Here is a 10,987-nt window from a genome sequence, read left to right as displayed (position 1 = left end):
AATTCCCATAAAACACCTAGTGATTCATGAGCCCCACTCTTAGTAGTTTGATGAATTTTACTTTATCCATTATACTAAGCAATATCCAAGAGTATGTTTGGATTCACTTTGTCAAGTAACAATTCATAGAATGATGGAGAAAATACAAAGGAGCTCAAATTAAAACATATTTAATTGAAATAAAATAAGGCAGCTCAATTTTTATTCAATAAGCGTATAAATCAGCCCAAATTTTTGGGAACACTTCTATTATCCTGATTTATAATCAAGCTTCCCATCTTGCTTCTTTCTTAATATTTATTTTTTGGTTGTAGTTGGAAACAATACCTTTATTTTATTTATTTTTATGTGGTGCTGAGGATCGAACCCAGGACCTTGCACTTGCTAGGCGAGCACTCTACCTCTGAGCCACAACCTCAGGCCCTCTTTTTTTCTTTTTATTGGTTCTTTTCATTGTACATGACAGTAGAATAAATTTTGGTATACTTATACAAGCAAGGAATATATCTTATTCTAATTCAATCCCCAGTATTTCTCCTTTCCCTTCCCTCCCCCAACCCCTGCTCCTTTTCCTCTACTAATATTTATGCTATTTACCCAGTTATTTTTTAAATTTCTTGTGAATGTACATGTTGTTAAGATTAACTGTGTTATATTCATATATGTACATAAGAAAGTTATCAGATTTTTTCTGCTCTTTCCTTTTCCCATCTCCCCTCCCTTCCCTTCATTCCCTTTTGTCTACTCCACTTTCTATTAAGGAGGAAACTACCTAAGGGATCCACTCAGTCACAGCAAGTCAGTAGAAGTGAGAGAATTGGAATAAAAAAACTGTTGTAGAAAAGAATGGCAGCTATTATAAAGACAAACAACAATAAGTTCTGGTGAGTATTTGGGGGAAAAGGTACACTCATACACTGCTAGTGGGACTGCAAATTGGTGCAGCCAATATGGAAAGCAGTATGGAGATTACTTGGAAAACTTGGACTGGAACCACCATTTGACCCAGCTATCCTTCTCCTCTATCTATACCCAAAGGACTTAAAAACAGCATACTACAGGGACACAGCCACATCAATGTTTATAGCACCACAATTCACAATAGCTAAACTGTGGAACTAACCTAAATGCCCTTCAGTAAATGAATGGATTAAAAAATGTGGCATACATATATACACAATGGAATATTACTCAGCAATAAAAGAGAATAAAATCATGCCATTTGCAGGTAAATGGACAGAGTTAGAGGAGATAATGCTAAGTGAAGTTAGCCAACTCCAAAAAAACAAATGCTGAATGTTTCCTTTGATATAAGGAGGCTGATTCACAGTGGGATAGGGAGAGGGAGCAAGAGAGGAATAGACAAACTCTACATAGGGAAGAGGGGTGGGAGGAGAAGAGACAGGGCAGGGGGTTAGCAATGATGATGGAATGTGATGGACATCATTATCCAAAGTAAACATATGAAGACACGAACTGGTGTCAACATACTTTATATATAAAAAGAGATATGAAAAATCGTGTTGTATATGTGTAATAAGAATTGTGATGCATTCCACTGACATGCATTTAAAAAATAAAAGCAATTTAAAAAAAGGAAAAGAAAACTTTGGCATAGGAAAACAACAAAACTAGTTTTAGAGTGTTTACAAGTATGTTTTCTAATTAAGATGATTCTTTACTATCTCGGGGGGTTATCAATCTATGTCAAATGGTGATATGAAATTCTTCACATTGATGTAAACAAAGAAAATTAAATTTATTAGCATTAATATTTTATATATATATATATATATATATATATATATATATATATATATATATATATATATCATGGTGCTTTAAAGAACATGGAATAATGGTGCGAAAGAATTATGATTTTGAAATGACAAAATGGAGAGTATTTCTCTCTTCCCTTAGAGACAAATATCTAAGGCTGTTCAAACTAATGACTTTATTATAAATTGCAAGCCTATTCTTAGGCATTTGAGGCTAATAGTAACAGACACTTTAAATTTTAAATAAATATTTCAACCTGTTCTTTTAATACATAGAAGGTAACATTATCTTGTCACTACTTTAAACTTGATGCCAATTTGAATTAACTGACATAAAATTTATGAGACTTTACTCTATTGGTACTTATACATCATATCTTTATCATTTTAAGGCAGTGAAAAGTAAAAAGAGTAGAGTTTACTTTTAAAAAAAGAAATAAAGGGAATGCAGCAGGGCATTGCAGCTTTCAAAACACTGTTTTATCTAATTAGATTTCATAGCATACCATGGACCTAGTTCTAGTATTCAGATTTATCCCTGTGACCTTGGCCAAATTTTAGATCTCTTTGGTCCTCAATAATTTTTATCAGTATTTAGTCATGTTGTTGAGAGGAATACATCGATTGTTAAATGTAAAACATTTGCAATCCAGACTGAAACACATAATAAACCCTCAACAAATGACTGCTGCTCTCAGTATTATTCTCACCCTCTATGTGAAGTGAATAGTCATGATTATAACCATCCCTACTTTATAGATGGAGAAATTAAAGCCCAGTGAGGTGAAGAGTCTTACCCAAGACAGCATTAGATTACAGAGAAATCTATTGGATTCCTCTTTCCATTTCTGTCATTGCTGCTGGGATTTAGGACTAAATAGGAAGTACTGGCACAGCTGCCTCCCTCCCCTCACCCCGATTCTATATGTACACACATACTGCCTAGGTGGAAGGAAAGCACTGAGACAGGATAATTATTTTGTGAATTACACTTGTTTTTTAGGTTTTTACTGCAGGAAAGGATTTCCCAGTTTTTGCTCTATATCTATATCATGAACAAAATATGTCTAGTTTGGCAGTGTTAATCTGAATTTGCTGGAATTTAGTTAAATGTTGATGAATATGAGAGAACATACCATTTGAATACTTGATCAATGATATTATTTCTTGATTCATTTGCTGATCTCACAAGAGATTTCCCATTATTTTCAGTGGTATTTGGAAATTTCTTACCGGTTATTATCTAAATTCTTCTTTGATTTCTTTTTACAGTAGTGGATTGTCTGGATTGTCACACCAACTATTAAAGCCAATCCTATTCCAGGCAATGTTGCTACTAAAATCAGATCCAGGGTATTCCAGAGCTGGTCACATTTAGCTCCCATGAACCAATAGTTTCCCCACCGACCTCTGAAGTTTGGACATCTAAAGATAATAGAAATAGAAAAAGTTTACAAATTAGGGGGAAAAACACATTTTGTCTCCTCTGAGTGAATCCAACATTTCACTGTTATTCAACCATGAGGTTTCTCTTTAAGGCCCTCAAGAGATTCGTTGTCCCATTTTCCACTTGAGCAAGCATTCTAAAAGTACAGTTTTAAACACATTGAGTCAGCATATTGAAAGCTGTCAGGATTTTCCAACCATTAGCTAATGAAGATGTGGCACTTAGTTACATCTGCAAAAGGGGTGTGTCTGTGTGTGTGTGTGTGTGTGTGTGTGTGAGAGAGAGAGAGAGAGAGAGAGAGACACTCAACCAGAATGGTTTTCTCAAAGCTACTTTAAAAAAATATCCACATTTACCCACTGCTTATACCTTATACCTTTATTCACTGTGGATGTTCTATATCTATTATTGGTGCTATGAAAAGTGTTCAAAGCAGCTTAAGCTACCAGTTCTATAACTGCAGGCTGAGTGTCACCCCCCATCCATTCATACAGAGATGAATGCAGGTTAACATACTACTTGCCACTCTATAGCAAATGCAAGAAGAAACATGAGAAGGTGAGAATATGACTGCCCCCATTTTTGTCATGACTCCAGATTTTGCTCCTTTATTTCACAGAAATACACACACACACACACACACACACACACACACACAGCCATGGAACTCTGCCAAATAAAACCAATTTTTTTCTCTGGTACACAGACTAAAAACTGGCATGGTGTATATTCACATAAAAATTTCTATAATTTGTATGAGTGTATCTTTTTCCCCACATCCCCTCCAATACTTATTATGGCTTGTATTTTTTAATATATTTTAGTTGTTGATAGACCTTTATTTTATTTATTCATATGTGGTGCAGAGAATCGAACCCAGTGCCTCACACATGCCAGGCAAGTGTGCTACCGCTGAGCCACAGCCCCAGTCCTGAGCCTCAGTCCCAGCCCATGGCTTGTATTTTTGATAACTGCCATTCTGACTGGGGTGAGATGAAATATTAGAGTAGTTTTGATTTGTATTTCTCTAATTACTAAAGTCATTGAGCAAATTTTTCATATATTTCATGACTGCTTATATATCTTCTTTTGATAAGTGTCTGTTCAGTTCCTTATCCCATTTATTGATTGGATTGTTTGTTTTTTTGGTATTAAGTTTTTCCAGTTCTTTATATATCCTGGAGATTAGCACTCTATCTGATGTGCATGTGGTAAAAATTTGCTCCCATACTGTAAGCTCTCTCTTCACCCCAATAATTGTTTCTTTTGCTGAGAATAATCTTTTTAGTTTGAGTCCATCTCATTTATTAATTCTTGATTTATTTCTTGTGCTTTAAGAGTCTTGTTAAGGAAGTTGGGGCCTAATCTGACATGATAAAGATTTGGGTCTACTTTTTTTATTAGGTACAGGGTTTCTGATTGTAATTCCTATGTCCTTGATCCACTTTGATTTGAGTTTTGTGCATGGTGAAAGATAGAGTTTAATTTCATTTTGCTACATACGGATTTCCAGTTTTCTCAACACCATTTATTGAAGAGGCTATCTTTTCTCCAATATATGTTTCTGGCACCTTTGTCTAGTATGAGATAACTGTATTCATGTGGGTTGGTCTCTGTGACTTCTATTTTGTACCATTGGTCTATGTATTTTGGTGCCAATGCCATGCTGTCTTTGTTACTATTGCTTTATAGTATAGTTTAAGGTCTAGTGTTGTGATGCCTCCTGCTTCACTTTTCTTGCTAAGGATTTCTTTGGTTATTCTGGGTGTCTTATTTTTACAAATGAATTTCATGATTGCTTTTTCCTAGTTCTATGAAGAATGCCATTGGGATTTTAATAAGGATTGCATTAATTTGTATAACACTTTTGAGAGTATGGTCATTTTGACAATATTAACTTTGCCTGTCTAAGAGCATGGTATGTCTTTCCATATTCTAAGGTCTTCTTCAAATTCCTTCTTTAGTATTCTGTAGTTTTCCTATGTACATGCATCATTTCATAAATGGTGTATCTCTACCTCATGTACAACCAGAGAATTGAAATGTTATGCTCCATTTGTGTACAATGAATTGAAATGCATTCTGCTGTCATGTACAACTAAGTAGAACAAATTAAAAAAGAAAAAAAAGAAATGTTTATAATTTTTAAAGTGGGAGAATATGACTTCTCCATATCACCAATGGGAGTGACCAATGAAGAGGTTTGCTCATGTACTCCATTTAGAGATTGCTTCACTATCTCCTACAGAATTGATATGGAATTACTCAGTTGAAGAATATATGTCAGTTCCTATGTAAGCTATTTCTAGATTGTGCTATTCCAATACATCAAGTAGTACTATTGTGGCTGACATGAAAGGACTAATTACATGATCTTTTTTATAACCCTAATTGTCTAGGATGTTCTAAGAAAAGGCATCTACCAGCTTCAAATAGGTAGTCATATACTTAATATGATTTGACTTTTAATATGCAACAAATTGTCATTCATTTAAGGAGAGAAACCATATTTTTCAAATATAGATTATCCATACTCATGAATTTCTTCCTGGAAAAAGACTTTGAAAAACATATATTTTTTATTTAGTCTAGGAATGAGTCACAGAGAAATTGTCTATTATGCAATAATATTTAACCCATTCAACAACATTTATTGACTACTATGTGCCAATTAGTATTCCTTATAATAAACTACTGGATAAAACAATGGTACATATTGTTAATTAGTTTACAATACAATAGAGAAGGACAAACAAAAATAAGCATAATTAGTAGGTTATACATAATGACTAAATTTAGAATTGCTATGGCATAAGGACAATTAGAACACCATAAAGGGAATCAACAATATTGGAGGCATTGATTTTTTTTATAGTTTGAGATAAGAGCTTAATTTATTCTGCATATGAATAACCAGTTTTTCCAACTTCATTTATTGAAGAAACAATAGTTCTTTCTCCACTGTGTGTTCTTGGCACCATTGTTGAAGGTGAATTGACCACAAACACATGGATTTATTTTTTGGGCTCTCCATTTCTTTCATTGTTCTAGTCTATGTTTCTGTTTTCCTGCCAGTACTATGCTGTTTCTTATATCAATTAATTTATTTTACTTAGGTATATAATATGACAGCAGAATGCATTTTGATTCACTGTACACAATTGTAGCACAACTTTTGTTTTCTCTGTTTGTACACAATGTAGAGTCACATCATATGTACAGTCATACATGTACCTAGGGTAATGATGTCTATCTCATTCCACCATCTTTACTGCCCTGATGCCCCCTCCCCACCTTTGCCCCATCAAAGCTTCTCCATTTTTCACATGTCCCCCACCACTATGGATCAGCATCCACTTATCAGAGACAAAACTCAGCCTTTGGTTTTTGGAATTGGCTTACTTTGATTAGCATGATATCCTCCAACTCCATCTATTTACCTGCAAATGTCATAATTTTATTCTCTTTTAATGCTGAGTAATATTCATATATATATATATATATATATATATATATATATATATATATATATATCAATCACAGTTACTTTATCCATTCATCTATTATCTATTGAAGGGCATCTAGGTTGCTTCTACAGTTTAGCTATTGTGAATTGAGCTGCTATAAACATTGATGTGGGTGTGTTACAATATTATGCTGCTTTTAAGTCCTTTGGGTATAGACCAAGGAGTGGGATAGCTGGGTCAAATGGTGGTTCCATTCCAAGTTTTCTAAGGAATCTCCATACTGCTTTCCAGATTGGTTGCACCGATTTGCAGTCCTAACAGAAATGTATAAGTGTGCCTTTTCCCCACATCCCCACCAACAGTTATTGTAGTCTGTATTCTTAATAGCTCCCTTCCTGACTGGAGTGAGATAAAATCTTAGAATAGTTTTGATTTGCATTTCTCTAATTACTAGATAGAGATGTTGAACATTTTTTTCATATGTGTTGATTGAATGTATATCTTCTTCTGAGAAGTATTTGTTCAGTTCCTTAGCCCATTTATTGATTGGGTTGTTTGTTTGTTTGTTTGGTATTAAGTTTTTCCAGTTCTTTATATATCCTGGAGACTAGTGCTCTATCTGATGTGAGTGTGGCAAAAATTTACTCCCTAAATGTAGGTTCTCTCTTTACCTTATTGTTTCTTTTGCTGAGAAGAAGCTTTTTAGTTTGAATCCATCCCATTTATTAATTATTGAGTTTATTTCTTGCACTTTAGAAGTCTTGTTAAAGAAGTTGGGGCCTAATCTGACTATGCCGTTTTGATTGGTATACGTTTGTAGTATATTTTGAAGGCAGGTAGTATGATATCTCCAGCTTTGTTCTTTTTTGCTCAAGATTACTTTGGCTATTGTGTTTCCATATGAATTTCAGATTTTTTTAAATATTTCTGGGAGAAATTTCATTGGGATTTTGAATTGAAAGTAGACTGTAGGGTAAAAGATCTTTTTCCATGGAGAAAGAAGGAGAAAGATCACAAAGATATTCAGTAATCTAGGCAAGAGATGATGAGAGCTTTGGCCGGGATGAGAGCAGTGAAGATGGAGATGAGAAGTGGTTGATTTCTGTTATCTTTTTAAAGATAACCAATAGGATTTACTAAGGAACAGTAAGTGGCCAGGCATGAAAAGGAAGAATGAAGGATGATTTCAAAGTTTTTGGTGAGAAAGACTGAAAGCAGAACAGTTTGTTTGTGGCAGTTGTGGGAATTCAGATGTTTTTTGTACTTGCTTATTTTGAGATGGGTTTTAGATATACAAATGGAGATGGTGAGTAGGCAGCTACGTCTCTGAATCTGGAAGTAGGAATTTTCCCACATAGATGATATTTAAAGTCATAAGACTGGATAGATCACCAAAGGAGAGAGTGCAGATGAAGAATACCAGGGACTGGGATATTGCAGCATTAAGCACAAAATAAATCAGAAGTAAACAGTGGAGTAGAAGGAAAAAAACATAAAAGGGAATGTTCTGGAAGCCAAGTGAAAATTCAAGGAAGAGAACACAATGACCAATGTTAAGTGCTGCTGGTGGGTTAAGTAAGATAAGAACTGAAAGCAGTGAGAAGAAATGAACTTACATTTGGAGCCAATTCCTATTCTGGGAAGTTTAAATATTTTATCCTATTCAATTCACACATCAATAATCCTGGGATGGATGGATATATATATATATATATATATATATATATATACACACTATATATATATATACACACACTATATATATTTCATAAATATTAAACATATATTAAAATATATAAAATATATAATTATATATATAATTGTTTTCTATCACCAGTATGAAATAAAATTTTATATTAAATACATTTATTTTTAAAATTTGATTATATTTAATTACATGTAAATATTTACATTGATTGTGCCAGAATAACTGTGAAATATATTTATTTTTAAATGACAGAAAAAAATTATATTTATCATGTGTAACATGATGTTTTCAAGTATACAAATATACATTGTGGAAAGGTTATATCTAGCTAATTATGATATGAATATCATCAGAAAGGGTTTTTTTTTGGTGAAAGCACTTAATATTCACTTTCTTGATATTTTGCATTAACTATACTCACCATGCGGTACAATTGATCTCTTGAACTTATTCCTCCTATGTAAGTGTAATGCTGTTTCCTTTGACCAACAACTCATAAGTAGTTGGCCTTTTTATTTTTGCACATCAGTACGTGTGAACATTGGTTGGAGGATATGTTAACTGTTGGAACCAAAAGTACATATTGGACATGTGTTCTCAGTTTTGCCAATGTTATTAAGTTGTCTATCTTCAAATATATTTTCAATTTGGCTTTTTTTACTTTTTTATTTGGAACATCTGTGTGTTCATGTGTGTACATATGTGTATGTGTGTGTGTGAGATCTGTGTGTCATATCATGGATAGTGGTGGTGGTATTTGTGTCTTTGGTAAATTTAAGAAATGTTAATAAAATATTTTAAGATTTTAAAATGATTATGTCATATAGTTTGATATATTTAATCATGATTTATTAATGTCTAACTCTGATTGATAATGTTAAAACAACTGATCCAATATATATTAAATATATTTAGTAATAAAAATTATCCCTTGTCACTATGTAGACTGTATGGGTCTAGCTTGACAAGATTGCAGCCAACTTGAGTCGTAACCACCATGATTGTTCCAGATTAATCTTATTTTTTCCTACATAGTTTCCTAATAAGCTATAATTAGGCAAAACTGTTAGAGTGGTATGGTGAATTTTACAACTGAACTCTGACTCCTGGAATGTGTCTGAGTATGTATATTAGCTTAAGATGAACCATGTACATCCAATTAAAATAAGGTCATTTTGATCTAACCTATGCCCCTCCTTCTGATCCAAATTGAGTGGATCCACTTGGTCTTGCTGCAGACCAGGTCCATGGTTCTGTCATTTAGTCCCCCAATGCATTTCACTTTATGCAATCTGAGATTTGTTTTCCTCTCTTTCCTCAGTCTCATTTCACCTTGTATCCAGTATTCACATATAGGAACTGGGTTATTTTGGAAGAATTGGCAAGCCAGTGAGGAAGAGTATGAAATGGGAAAGGGGATGGAAGCATCTGTATGAGAAGTTCCAAGTTGGTCACATAATTCCTTTGGATGGGGAGTATCTCATATTAAATATTTGCATCCTTCTGCGTGAGTACAGGGATACCTCAACTGGGTTCAGAGCATCTGTTTGTTCAATGTCACTTATCCTAACCTGAAAAGAAAGGGTACTTTCTTTCCACTGCAGTGGGATGGTCATTATTTTGGGCAGTCATTTGTCCATCTATATAGAGCTCAATTTTTCATATCTCTGGTTGTGTACAAAGTATATTCACACCATTCGTGTTTTCATACATGTAATAAAATAAATAAAATAAATATATTTTATTACTAAATATATTTAATATATGGTTTGGCCAGCTGGTAGTGAATAAAATATAGACAAGTTACAACGTGAAAGAGAATTGCATCTCTCTTCCTCTTAGTCTATAACCTGGCCGAGAAAAAGGAAAAACAAAATTGAAATCCCAGCTTGTCCCTTGTGTAATAGGAGGAAGAACTGGAATAGTAAACAAGTGAGAGATGTTATCTCAAGATCAGAAGGAGATGCAAAGAATTCCAATCCCTGGGAGAAGGAGGTTGAGGAAGAATCTGACTTTGAAGTAAAAGAGGACAGGTACTCCTCCTCCTGCCTGTGAGCCTTGCTTTTTTCTTGACCATTAATGCAACACAAAGCAAAAGCACAGCATAGCAGTTGTGGGGTGGGGGGATCTCCCATTCAAGAAACTATAACTGTCCAGAATAATACTGTGCTACAGAATTGCTAGATATTGCAAACATTTCTAAACCACTACCTTGTGTGTGACTGCCCAGAAAATGAGACTGTAACATAGAAGGGTATAGCATTTCTCAGATAGGAAATGAATTTGATAATGAGAAATACTGCCACCACACTCTTCCACGATGATATTCTTCCTTATCTCAGACTCCAAGGAATGCAACTTGCTCTCCATGGACTGAGATTTCTGAAACCATGAGCCCCCAAATAAACTTTTCCTTTTCACCTTGTCAAGTCTTCTGGTCACAGTGGTTAAAAAGCTGACTAAATATGGAGATTCCTTGGAAAACCGGGAATGGCACCACCTTTTGACCCAGCTATCCCACTCCTAGGTCAATACCCGAAGGACTTAAAAGCAGCATACTATAGGTACACAGCCACATCAGTGTTTA

The sequence above is a fragment of the Callospermophilus lateralis genome, chromosome X (assembly GCF_048772815.1).
Source record: "Callospermophilus lateralis isolate mCalLat2 chromosome X, mCalLat2.hap1, whole genome shotgun sequence".
Taxonomy (NCBI): Eukaryota; Metazoa; Chordata; class Mammalia; order Rodentia; family Sciuridae; genus Callospermophilus; species Callospermophilus lateralis.
The sequence above is the reverse complement of the archived record's forward strand: the minus strand, read 5'-3'. Positions refer to the sequence as shown.